The sequence below is a fragment of the Gallus gallus genome, chromosome 1 (assembly GCF_016699485.2).
Source record: "Gallus gallus isolate bGalGal1 chromosome 1, bGalGal1.mat.broiler.GRCg7b, whole genome shotgun sequence".
NCBI lineage: Eukaryota > Metazoa > Chordata > Aves > Galliformes > Phasianidae > Gallus > Gallus gallus.
This window is the reverse complement of record NC_052532.1, coordinates 120125588-120139898: the sequence shown is the minus strand read 5'-3', so window position 1 is coordinate 120139898 and position 14311 is coordinate 120125588. Positions and strand designations below refer to the sequence as shown.

Below are 14311 nucleotides of genomic sequence, written 5' to 3'. Positions count from 1 at the left end.
CACAATTGCACGAGCAACCTGCTCTACTGCTTGACTGACTGTGAAGAACGTGCTCCCCATACCCAGCTTGAACCTCACTTTTCTATTTCTGTCTGCTCTCTGGATAATGCCCAGCAGAACTTGCTCCACTCTACTGCTATTTTTCTGGTATTGATGGAATCAAAAGTGGTACTCTGGATGTAGAGTAACATGTGCCAGGTAAAGGAAAATATCAGTTCTCTCAATCTGCAGGCTGTGGGTATGTTATGCAGCCCAGGAAACTGCTTGCAATGTTTGATGCCAAGGCACAAGACTGGCTCCTGTTCAGCAGCATCCACAGGCCCTTTTCAGCTGAGCTACTCTCAAACCCATAAGGCCTCAGTCTGTATCTCCACCAGAGATTCCTATTTTCCAGGGGCAGGAGCTAGCATTTGCCATTTCTGCGGTTCTTAAGGGTCCTGTATGTGTCCCTCTGGACAGCAGTTCTGACTTCAAGCACAACAAATGACCCTCTCCATTTGGTGTAATTTGCAAATTTGATGAGATCCTCTACAGTGAAGAGGCACTGGAGACAGGTGGTGGCTTTGGACAGACTCTCCCCTCAGTAAAATGAAAACTTCTACCCTGAGAGCTGTCTTTCAACTCTCACACATTTGCTGCCCTCCTCTACATCACGGTACAGCAGCAACCTCTATCATCCCACACAGCATTATGGATCTCCTTCAGGTTTCCAGCATATCAGCCATTAGGAAACACTTTCTTAACATGAGGTTGGTTAGACGCTAGAATAGGCTTCCTAGTAAGATGGTTGATGCTTTAGGCCCATCAGCGTTCAAGAGGCATTTGGACAATGCCCTCAATAACATGCTTTAACTTTTGGTTAGCCCTGACATGGTCAGGCAGTTCCCTTCCAACTTAACTATTCTACTCTATTCTGACTAGGACTTGTGCACTATTTCTTGGTGGTATTTTGATTACAGCAAATACACTTGCTCTCTGACCAGCTACAGCTCCCATCCTCTATGGGTCAATATGCTCTTAAGTAGGCCAATGGGGACTGAACAGGTACTGCAGGACATCCACAGCATGCTGAAATCTCCTCCAAGCCACACAGTAAGAACACCTTGTAATGATACAAGTCAATGACCTTGAAAGCCCTTTCCAGAACTATGTTCACCAGACAAATATCCATGGAGAGCCCTGCACGGCCTACCCATGGACAGGTACAGTCTCACAGTGCCAACAGCTTCAAAAGCATCTCAAAACCTCTTCTGTGGTACCCTTTTATACTTGATTTTGAGGCAGTGCCCAGTATAAACTTCATGAGTCAAAATGCTGCATTTTTTTTAGCCCAAGCAAAGATAATTACAGGTTATTAGATCATTTTCCAGGGGCTATTCCTCGGGAACTCCTGAAGTAAGCAACCTCATATTTCAACCACTAAATCTAAATCAGATTCGCCGATGCCACAAACAATCTCCACAAATTCAGTCTCCATCTCCTGTGTATGTGGGTTTTAGAGTGACTCCAACGTGATATACAGTTCTTTCTGGTAAGAAAGATCTTTTCTAATTGTATCCCAAACCATTATAAATCACAGAAAATTTTTGAGACAATCTCGATAAGCTTGTGAGCTTTAGTATGCTACAAAGTATTAACTATTAAACAACAATTTCTATTCTGTGATAAAACTCCACCAGGTAACAAAATACAACATAATACCTTTATATCTGTACCCTATTAAATGACCTTTTCAACTTAGGCGATCTAGACATTAAGAACTTTTCTCTTTTCCTGAGTATTTTCCAAAACTCTTACTGACAGAGCAGTCTTCATGCTTTGTCAAGCTGGGGAGAGAAACAAAAAGGGAACACAATAGTTCGCAAGGAGAAAAGTCTTTGGCCCACCTGTAACTTTTCATCTTCTTTGTAAGATTTAGGTTTGGTTTCAGAATTTCATCATTCATTACCTTTTGAGGAAAAAGTCCTATCTGTGTGCCTGGCATAATGAAGTTCATGCTCGTCTATCAAAAGGTTTCCTTTCCTTTACAGTAAATTCTTGAATCATGTCAGCCACAAGAGTTACAGTCAATATTTGTTATCAACTACTTTCTGAAAGAAAGTCCAAGAACAACTGCCATTTTCGCTACATGAAAGTTTCAAGATTTTTTTTTTTGCAGTTCTGACCTTTACAGGAAACTCAACCGAAGATATTTGAGAAAATTGCTGCAACCCCTTCCATGACAATAAGGGCAATGAAATGCTGTTCTATGCTGATGCAGGAAGGAAATGTTCCATCCAGCCATTCATTCCCCATATTTTTGGAAGCCATGAAAAATTTTGAGAAAATGACTACAGTACTTCAAAGTGACTTCCGTATGACTTCTGCATGCAGGGAGGTGAGAGGCTTAACCAAAATCACTCAAAACTTCTTGAAAACAAAACACATTCATACTGATAGTTAAAAGCTGAAGAATAATGAGGCTTTCACAACGCGAATTTTTACAGCCTGTACATTGCTTGAAGCCAAATATGGGAGCAAGATTAAGAACTCAGAATCATGTGCCGCCCATGGGAAAACTACACAACACTTTTGAATTATCAAAAGATGACAATGGAAAAGTCAGAAGCACTTTGACCCCTCTAAGATGCAGCGTGCAATGCCAGATCTTGAGAAGGCTTTTCCTTTAATCTCTTCTCTCAGAAAGCACGCTTTACACTTCAAGAGACAACTGCCACCATGATTTCCTGCAAAAAACATCTGCAACTTCAAACAGCATACAAATTCCATTACCCATTTATACCGAAACCTCAAAATACAAATCTGCTGCAATGTTCAGTCTTCCCAAGTTATTTTCTTTGCTATTGTCGCTAGTTAAGAGGTACTGAGTAATTATAAATGTACTTAGATATAAATGTAATTCCAATATTGAGAAAACTCTCATAGTTTTACTAAAAAACAAAAAAATGTAGCTGGAACCAACCTTCCCAGCAACTGAACTAGCATCAATGTGAAAATTATTTTCAATCAGAAACATGGTGGCAGCACTAAAATTCAGCACAAGTCTTGAACTCAATAAACAGCAAAATTACTACTGTATCCTGGGCTGCATTGAAAAAAATGTGGCCAGCAGGTCAGGGATGGTGATCCTGCCCCTCTTCTCTGTGCTGGTGAGGCCTCATCTGGAGTACTGCATCCAGATGTGAAGTCCTCAGTACATGGACCTGTTGGAGCACATCCAAAAGAGGGCCACAAAAATGATCCAAAGGATGGAACACCTCTCCTACGAGGAGAGGCTGAGAGAGTTGGGGCTCTTCAGCCTGAAGAAGGCTCTTGGGAGACTGGAGAGCGGCCTTTCAATATCTACAGGGGGGCTATAAGCAAGAAGGGGACAGACTCTGTAGCAGGGTCCCGTGTAACAGGACAAAGGGAAATGGTTTCTAACAAAAAGATGGGATATTTAGATCAGATGTAAGTTTTTTTTTACAATGAAAGTGGTGAGGCACAGGCACAGGTTGCCCAAAGTTGTGGTGAGTGCCCCATTCCTGAAGATGCAGAAGGTCAGGCTGGGCAGTGCTCTGAGCACCCTGATAGAGCTGTAGGTTTCCCTTCCCATTGCAAGGGAGTTGTACTAGACAGCCTTTAAGTGTCCCTTCCAACTCCTATTATTCTGTGATTCTGTGATCTAAACTTACAACCAACCAAAGTAATGCTCTTGAACTAATAAGCAATGGTTCCCTACAGCAGGATTCCACATCCTCTCCCCTCTTTAACTGTCTGCCTACCCCTAGTTTATAGTAAACAATTGCCCAGATGCCTGTCAAGCATGTGACAATCTTTAAATAAAGCCCCTGAGCCTCCTGCCTGTGCTAGTACCACCTCGTTCTGGGGTTATTTGTAAACCACAGCCTCCTAAGCCTCTCTCAATGAGTTCTTTGGTTTCTGCATCTTGCCTGCAAAATCAAGTCTATTTCTGTGGCTCACATGATTTCTATCTGATTTAGGGCCTGATGGAGAAAAGCACTATTTGTTGACTGAGTTTTACAGGCCAAACGGCCTCTCCACTCCAGCAGCAGCAGTATGTAGAACAAAGCATATTAAGGATGAAGGCTCTGACATGCCTTACCTTCCTTTTTGTCTTGTTGTATCACACAAAAAATAAGCCAGCTTTTGTTTCACTCCTTCCTAGTACAAATAAACTTGTGAAGCCCATCCGCCCAGAGTCAGAAGTGTATCCTACAAATTAATTATTACAAGCAATGTATGCTACGCTAACTGCAAGCTTGCTGTGATAGAGAAGGCAGAGTAATACCAGTTTCTGCTTCGACTGCTGGTGAATTCTCAGTGACCAACATCCTTGTTTAACACAGATGAAGATGGCAGTGTTAAGGTGCCCTCCCAAGCACAGCTCCCAGGAGACTGTGCCCTTGCACACTCCAGTCTCTCTGTTCCTCCCCTATAGGTAAGTGCTGAGTACACTGCAGCACACCGAATGCCCTCTTTTTAAACAATCTCCACATTCTTCCTATTCTGAAACAGCTTTGTTACGTCTTTTGTATTTCCTTCTGATAACTAGAGGTCTTTTGGATAGGATATGCACTTGCATATGCAGAAAGCCTTGTGTTTTTAGAAAGCTGAGTGCATATTTTATAATAAAATAAACAAAACTCGGATTTGTCAAGCCTTACGCAATCCTTCTGCTCTGTTTTTATATGAATGTGAGGTTTTATCCTGTGCCCATTCATGTCAAGAAAATATCCTTGTTCCACACTGTTAGCCTCAGTCTTCATTCTTTTCAAAAGGAGACAGCTTATATTCTCATATACCATTTATTTCTTCCAGAAGTTACAAAAAAAAAAAAAAAAAAAAAAGAAAGAAAAGAAAAGAATAAAAGAATAAAAGGGGGAAAAAAAGAGAGGATGAGAAACAGCAAGGAATAAAGTGGGAAGCACATGTTAAAAAATGTGTACCAAATGCACAACACAATCAGAGAAAGTCAGGAGTTAAAAAGAATACACTCTGCTCATTATGATTTGGGGTGCTCAGAAGTGCTTGCAGCAACGATTAGCTGCACTACCACCAGCACAAGCAATTCATTATATCTTAACGCACTTAACAAACCAAGGCTGAACATGGTAATTAGAACAACAAAAAGTAAATAGGATAAGCACGCTATGCTGGGTGTTGGATGCCACTTCAAGCCGCATCCTGACCCCAGTGCTGGGCACTCTGAGCAACGCAAAGTGGTCCAGGCCCAATGCTCTGTTCCACGTCTCCTCTATCATGTACTCTCATGGCACCTATGGATGCCACACTGTGGAGGCAAAATACCATGTGCTCATTTCCGAGATGTTAAGTCCAGGTGGAAGAAAAAGTACAACTGGTTAACAGAAACAGCAGCTGGCAGGAAGCATAGAGAAGCAGAACTGATCTGCATGGGCCAGGTGCATCAGCACTTAGGAGCATTTTGTAAGTGCTGCAATAAGACACCTTTAAGGAAGACTTTGAGAGAGTAAGTTTGCTGATTTTCATATGCAGGTTCCCCAGGGAGGTGAAAAGTACAAAAGCAGAAGCTTGTTGTAGATTTATTTACTTAAGAGGTGCAGAAAACAGAAACTGTAACCAGAACAGGGGCACAGAATCCAACCATGCATAGGTGAAGCACTGTGAATTAGAGAATGCCTTAGGTTGTAAGGGAGCTCAAAGCCCACCCAGCCCCAACCCCTGCCATGGGCAGGGCTGCCCCCCACCAGCGCAGGCTGCCCAGGGCCCCATCCAACCTGGCCTGGAGCACCTCCAGGGATGGGGCACCACAGCTTCTCTGGGCAGCTGTGCCAGCGCCTCACTGCCCTCTGGGGAAAGAATTTTTTCCTAAATTCTGATCTAAATCTTCCCTCTTAGTTTAAAGCCATTCCCCCTTGTCCTGTCACTATCAGACAGTGAAGATGGTGACCAAAAGATTCTGAAAATTAAAGAAGACAAGTTGCAAAACTGATACGGGTTTTGCATTTTTGAAACCTTACAGAGGTTACAAGGTACCTTCCAAGGTACAGAAGAGATTGTACAGCTGCAGCAGGTTTTGTAATCTGCAGGTGAACTGGAAATGATATTCTTATTTCATACTGCCATTAAGCAGACTGCTAGCACCTACCAGTGAACCCTGCAGCACACACACTCCTCCTCTGCTTTCAGTCTGGGGCAGAGGATTTTTTCTGTTTTACATATTCAGCGATCTTTGTGAGTAGTGGGGTTCAGGGCACACAAGGCAATGCTGCAGCAAGAACCGCCATGGGGAAGATGCTTGGCAAGATGCCTCCCGGTTGGCAGCCTCTTCCTCCTCTTGCACTTCCATAACCTTCGTGACAGTGGAAGGTCTGCCAGACCTTCATCAGCTTGGATTTTCTGCCTTTCAGCTGTGTTTGGCAACAACACAGCCCAATCTGCATGTGTTTCAGCTGCCCAGCGGTCTCAACACAAACACGCATCTGTACACGTGCTTAGAAACACACGTGTACTCAGTGTATCTGCGTGTACTGCACGGAGGCACAAGAGTGCTTCCCAGCCAGTGTCCCGTCAGTCCAGCTCCAGCAGACAGAAGTTATTCAAGTAATTCCACTTTTTAACAGAATTAAATTTGTTCTCATAAAGATTCCATTTTCATTGAAATATCAGAAGTATCACTACTTTCATAGAATCACAGAATGGCTTGGGTTGGAAGGGACCTCAAAGATCATGAAGCTCCAACCCCCCCACCACAGGTAGAGATGCCAACTTCCACATTTAATACCACACCAGGCTGCCCAGGGCCCCATCCAACCTGACCTTGAACACCTCCAGGGATGGGGAATCCACAACCTCTCTGGGCAGCCCGTTCCAGCACGTCACCACTCTCACAGTAAAGAACTTCTCCCTGATACTCAACCTAAATCTTTTCTCCTTTAACTTAAAACCATTCCCCCTTGTCCTGCCATTATCTATCCTTGTAAAGAGTTGTCTCCCTTTAGGTAGTGAAAGGCTGCAATGAGGTCACTCCGCAGCCGTCTTTTCTCCAGGCTGAACCAGCCCAGCTCCCTCAGCCTGTCTTTGTAGGGGAGGTGCTCCAGCCCTCTGATCATCTTTCTGGCCCTTTGCTAGAATGTGCAATGTCATTTCTCATTCCTTCAGAGTGAGATATGCCAAAAGGTCGCCTGTTAATATTGCCCCCCCCCGTCCCAGATACCTGGTCATATGAAAAAGGCTTGCTGTTACAGGTTACAGTTTTAGATGGATATTTCTTGCTGTATATCTGCTGCCAGCATAAAAAGCCCTGTGCATATCAACTTGTAAAGCAAAGCTGATAAGGTATACAAGATAATACTTAAATCCATGAATTTCCAGGTTTGTATCTCTGTTCTTTCTCCCCCTTCTCACAACCATACAATCTGAAGGAGATAAACCAGTACAGAGCAAGAGACAACATGCATTCTTAGAAACAAGCAATAGCAGACATTATCACAAAATGTAACGTGTTGGATAACCAGATAAAACATCTCTGTAACACAGACAGATTCAGAGAGACAAAGTAGCACAAATCCCTTGTTCAGAATCCTATCACACACCAGATGATCCTTAACAGCAGGATTTTCTAATGAGAACATTAACTGACTCATTCAGTTGAGCCCTGCATTCTCTGTTTAAAATCATGTGGAAGATTCTTTTTTTTTTTTTCTGTGAAAGGATTTATCTTCTCTAAATGATACGTTCTGTGGGGAAAAAAAAAGACCCGAAACCAACAAAAGTCATTGTGCTACACAAAAACAGAATACAGCTGCAGAATATTTGGAATTTTCATTTCAGCCCCACTATAAAAAAAGCTCTGGTGATGGTCCAAACAGCCATTTTTCTCTCCAACGAACACATCATGCAAATTCCTACAGAATTCTCTAATCACACACTTCTATGCTGCAGGAGAAAGAGCTGTGCCCTGAAACCGATTGGACAAATTACACTGATTGTTATTGTTCTTCAATAGACCTGTCTTTCTGTTTGATCAGCTCAACTCCTCAGCCCTCCAGAGGTGTTATAAAGGCTCTGCAGAGAAGTCCACTGAACCTAAACAGATAGGGCAAGCACTGTGTAATTCCGGTACATAAAAAATTACAATCTAGATTCCAGGAGGTGCATCAGTATTTTAACGAATCTCTCTCAAGGGAAAAAAAAGGATTCATGAAAATATTTATCTGGAAAGATAGTTACAGTGTTACGGGATTTTTAGGGTTCTGTTTGTTTGTGTAATCGGTTGTATGAGAGCTAGCAAGCATTAATGAAATAAGATCCTGGATTAAATCAGGGTTAATGAGATCAGGAGCAGACACATCATTATTCAAATCACATACCACATGAGCAGCGCGCTGCCAGACTTGTAAATCAGATATTAGAATTTAGCACTCTTCTTTCTGCAGTCTGACAGCTTAGGGCTAGAGGTCTCCTCATAAATATTGCTGGCATACACCTGCCACAGCTTCACAAGAAAACTATTATGGTTTCTGTTTTTCCAAGTGCTAAGCACCAGCAATTTCAAGAGCGTATAGATGGCAGAGGCAGTTCCTCAGTACTTCTGACAGCCATGTTCCTCAAGTGTTACAACCCCTGCAGCTGTCATGCCAAATTTGTTATTTAATTGTTTCCCTTCTTAATCTGTCCCTGCCTCCTGCAAACACTGCAGCAGGTACAGGTTAACTCATGTGTCTTTGGAACAGGGCCGTACCCCTTGCCAATTCCCTTTTTGTCTAGTACAGCCTTCTGACTTTCAACATGCTGCAGATATGCTGATCTCCAGTGGCTTTTCTCTTTCCAGTATGTGTGGTATGCAAAAACTGAATAGGTCTGTTCTTATAAAAAACAAAAAAGAAACTCAAAAGAGCAAGATTTTTAATGACCTCCATTAAAAAGTGTCCCAGAGCCACAGAAATCCTTTTACAAGAAGATGGTCACGTGCTTCTTCAGAGGTAACAGACTTAACCCCGAAGACTTAATATTTAGTGAAAAATGCTACTCATAGAAAGCTAAGAGTTGAGAAAACTGACCCAAACCTTAAACATTACGTCCCAAAAGTTTCCTGGCTAACATAGAGAAACACAGCAGCTGTCAAGCCCATTACACTTCATACTATTTTCTCTTAGATGATTGAGTAGGCTGGAGGTCTCTGGGTGAAGCAACTCATTGTAGACCCTCTACGTCCTCTGTTTGTTTTGTGTGTTCTTTTAGAGCTGCGAAAATGAGGCAAGCAAGCAAATGGACATGGATGGATCAATCTATTCAAAGAGAACAACATCCTGCATTTTGGTCTTATGTGAGGAAAAAGAGGTATAAAAGAATGCAAAGAGTAGAAATAACCTTGCTGAACAGTGATCCAGAACAGCAAAGAGTGTTGCTCAAGACTAGAAAAGCCATTATCAGTGCTAGAACTGCTTGAAGAAGTTTGATCTGTGATTGGTATTTGTAGGAGAAGTGCAGTTAAGCATGTCAGATGAGAGGAGAAGATTTGGTGATAATTATCCTCACCTCAAATTACTCAATCCCTTAATTGCTCAATGTTTGCAAAAGAGATTGGCATGTTACCTTTGAAGTAATGCATCATACTGAAACTTACCTTTGCAGTTTCTCAATCTAGTGTTTACTCTGCCTGCAGGAAACTTTAAACAGGCATGGATATCAGAGCCACTTAAACTCAATAGCTTGCATTAAAGGAAGAAAAAAAATAGAGGACATATTATGGTCAAGTCCACATGACAAAAACTGATGCGTATCTGCCTAGCACATTCAGCAGAATTCCTGTTTACAGACAAGAACCGTGGCATGAGAAAGTATGATCTCTGTTTGGATAAGTCTCCTTTGAAGCAGTGACAGGCATTTTATAGTGCTTTCCAAAGCGACATGTGGTGCCAGTATGCATGAAGCTCACTGCTATTAAAACTAATTCAACTCTACAAATAAAGCAGGCGAAATAAAAACACTAAATATATAGTTCTGCTGAGAGGAAAGAAAAGCTTGAAGATGAGTTAAAGATAGCAAGCAGACAGTAGATGCATGGAAGTCCTCAAGGATGAAGAAACAGTGCAGCTTGGTCATATATAATAGTAGTCCTTCAATAAAGATAGATCGGAACGCTAGGAATGACTCTTACTGATCTGCCACTTTGTTCAACAGCCAAACACAGACCAAGTCAGCAAGCAGAAAAATGAAGATTTCATTAACCACAAACTCATATGGAAGTTGTCTTTAAGTATTTTTTCATGTACTTCATACCTAAATTATTATTTTTACATTTAAACAAAGAATCAAGAGAGAAAGTTTCAGATATAGTAAGTGGAAGGAATATGTAACTATTATCTAAGCACTGCTAATACATTTTAAATGTGCTTTTTGCTGACCAACTTATTGAGAAAAGAACATTTCATTTGGAAATAGTTGTTAAGCTCCTGGTCTGTGAGTGCTGTACTCTAAGGGAAGACACTGAGCGTTAATCCTATATGTTGAAGAGTTCTTACCTACATTTCAAGCAAAGACTTCAGGGTAACCTTAGCTATAAAACTTCTACATCCTTGAATTATACATATATGCTGAAATGAAATTCTGCTAAATACAAACTTGCAAGACTCTCCAGACAGGAAAAAATGATGAGGCACAACTTAACTTTTGCTCCCCTACAGCAGCCTTCCTTGAAAGTAGTTTTTTGCTGTAGAAAATAAATGTATGTGTATGCAAAGCACAAACCAGAAAAAATTAAGTCTTCAGAAATAAATCATTGGATAATAAATAGGAAACCAGATGTCTCTTGAAAAAAATAGGGAGGAATCTCATTTAGCAGAAGACAATAAACTTCAATTTGTGACAAAGTACCTTCAGGCGAAGCTGAGCAGTTTTCTCCCAAGCAATCACAAGAGGATTCTCTAGTAATCCTATCCCCAAAATGTATTTTTTAATAAAAAGGCAGAACACACAGGACTCCTTCTCCCAGCTACTGACAGCCTCTAGAAATTAGATGACATCCCTGATCATTTGGATTTCAACTCCTTCACCGCAAACAGCTTCAAGTTCAAGTATCACTCTGCTGAAGGATTTTTTTGTTGCTGTTTTTCTCTTTACAACATCAACTTTCACATTTCAGAGCAGAAATCACTTGTTCCCTTTGGTTTCACTGGGGGCCATCTTCATATGCTCTCTCTGATTCAGAAGTATGCATTGAGCCCAGGTAGCCCTACTGATTTTAACAGGTCTTGTCACAGTGTAAAATTTCTAGGCATTTTACATAACAAAGCAACCTATGAAAGAATCTTGTCACGCTTAGTCTTCTGAGTCATAACTTAGGAGGAAAAAGTGTCTGGCTATTGACAAGCAATAGCAAAAATCACCCAAGCGCACTGTATAAACACAGAATCACATACAATTTTGGTTGTAGCTGTTAAGCCTTATGAAACCACCTCCTCGCATTCCCCCTGTAACAGCTGTATCTGGAGGTAGCTGGTATATGTTACATATTTGTATGTAAATACCCTCCATAGGCTGTATTAAAGCCTACTGCACATCCAAGCATTTGAAGCACACAAATGCTCGACTTTATTGTGACCGTCTGCTAAGACTTGTGTGATTAGAAAAAAAATTAAGCAAGCTACCTAGAACTAAAAATGAAAATAAATATCAAGGTTGATAAATTCCGGGCAGGAAGGAAGGAATACTTATGACACACGTGCTTTAATAGCTACTTCAAGTCCCAACGCATATGAAGAATGTCACTCATAACTTTGGGTTGTAGGATTCCAATCATTTCTGTACTCCTCCTCACCCTCTGTGATTCATGCTGGAGGGGAATATTGAAAGACCTGGAAGTTATCCAGGACGACCTGCACAGCAGTATTTCAAAATAAAAAAGGATGGGGGAAAAAGAAAGGAAGAGAAAAAAAGAAGAAAAAAAGGTGTGTATGTTGTTTTACTAGCAGCATGTCTGTAACCACAAATTGGGTAACGTAAACTACTTCAGAAAGGTCACTGACTGCTCCAGACAAGACCTGTGACGGACACTTCCAGAATTCATATAGGCCTTTGGATGCGTCTGCACTGTGTGTACAATGTCCAAGTACTGGCATGCAAAGGTGACATTCACTAAACTATAAATACACAGATACGAAAGGCAGGCAGTATCTCAGTAGATCCTTAGGTACAGTTTCTTGTGTAGACCTGATATTGATGAAAACACCTTTAGGCATGCTATAGCCAGTACCCATTAATGAGATGAAGTTCATATGTAGCTATGACAGCGCCTCAATTCAGCCCTCCGTCCTTTAAGGAGAATTGGCTGTTCCTACATTTTGCTGCTGGTCATTTTCATGTCTTATTCTTTGATCCCCTACCATACAAGTTTTGCACAGCCAGTGAACGACCTGATCAAATTGCTATTTACAGATACCTTCAGACCAAGGCATTTTCATCAGCACATATTTTAGTATCTATCACTAAATTTAATTTGGCACAGACTACAAAACACGAGGAAAGAGTTTGTGTGCTCTGCACTTCATGTTTTGCACGAGGCACGAACAGTGACAGGAGTCATAGCACGTGAGCCCTGTGAGGAGCTGAAGTGCTGGAGCATTGGCCGCCACCCGTAACGGGGAAAGGGTGGTAGCTGGTGAGCAAATTCATCTGGGAAGCACCAGCCAGATTTCTAAGTCCTACCAGCCGCAGCGAGCTCCTAAAGCAGTAATTCTGGAGCACGCTAAGTCCTTATCAATCATGTTTATCATTACCACTTACAATGCTTATTCAAAAAAATCACTCACTTCCTCAGCTAGATAAGCTTTATCTCCCATTCGCTGTGGCCAGACCCATTCAAGTGACTCAACAGTAACTGGAAAAAGCATATAACTAATACACTAATAACAGCTGTAATGATCAAGTACTGGTAAACTCCATGTTCCCAGAATTTTACATTTATTAAATACAAACACGGATGGAAAGGAGTTGACTTTTTCCCATTTATTTGCACAGTTTAATTCTTAAACAGAACTTTGCGCTCCTTACCATGAGTGCCACTGACAGTTTAATTGGAAGTCTCAATAATTTGCCATTTGGATAACAAATAACAACACGGATAATGAAAAACTGTATCACAGCTTTTCTATTCCCTCTCTTTATCCCAGAGCATAGCATTCTGTAATTCTCCTAGGTTCTCATCTCACAACACTGTTTTTGGCACAATCACTGATGAAAAACAAGGCAGCTCAGTTCTCAATAATACAAATTTCCTTCTCATATTCCCCCCCTTTTTTATAAACTAATTTATGGTATATACACTTGCAGGACTCAGAAACTGTTAGGGAATCATTTATTTCTCTTAGTTTATCCCTGAAGTTCTTCCTATTCAGAATTTAAATTTTAAAAGCCATTTTCTATGCAAAAAAAGCTTCTAAGGCCAGAAAAAAGGTGACTGTCTTCATTTAGGTACTCAGGTTTCCTGGCAGATCAGTGGCTCCTCGAAATAATTACCCAGGTTTCTCAAGTGTACAAGAAAAACTGGAAAAGCATATTACCTTCTTTTCACAAATTATGAGCTCTGTCCTTGCCTTAGGACATCTATTTTCATACACTCAAAATCTGTGCAGGTAAAGAACCCTCTGATAAAAATACACTGTCTTCAAACTTAGCCCTTTGCCTTCCACCATCTGAAATTATAGAGGCTACCTGATAGGAAAATAAAAACAGTCAGAAAACAAAAACAGTTATTCCTGTTTATAAAAGGAAATGCATATACTGAATTAGATCCAATATTTAATAAAAATGTCTGAGAGTCAAGCCTAGCAAACTGGGAAAAAAGCCTCCAAACAGCATAGCAACTGGACTAGGTAATATCCACCTTGTATCTGATGCAGCCTGCTCAGCTTTTTCCCTGAGTGTGATGAGGTACTGTTTATAGCGTCACAGCTGGAATAATGAGAGTAACACTTCCAGAAAGGCTGGTGGCTGGGATGGGCTGCAAGTCAGCCTTTCCACATTTCCTTTGACTACTGGAGAGACCTAAAAACATACTTACAACAATCACTAAGCACGCATTTTAATAATAAGAGGCAGTGCTGATGAAAGGAAAAGAAAGAGCTTGTCATCAAATCTTAGCTATCAAGATCTCAGAGGAGGGAAAGTGGGGAAAAGAAGTAATGAAAAACAAGCTGGAGACTTTGATAAGAGGGTTAATAATCCAGGAGGTTGAGCATCCATCCCAGTCAAAGACCTGCCTGTGGAAAGGGAGACTCCTTCTCTCTCTTCCTTGAAAATCAAGTCCATCCAAAGACTTGGCTGCTGA

General features: G+C 41.2%; 1 protein-coding gene across 13 annotated transcripts in view; it reads right to left on the bottom strand.

Annotated features, from left to right (window-relative positions):
• Positions 1-14311, bottom strand: part of SH3KBP1 (SH3 domain containing kinase binding protein 1) — a 222895-nt gene that overhangs the window by 146778 nt on the left and 61806 nt on the right. The gene's annotated exons all lie outside the window — the stretch shown is intronic.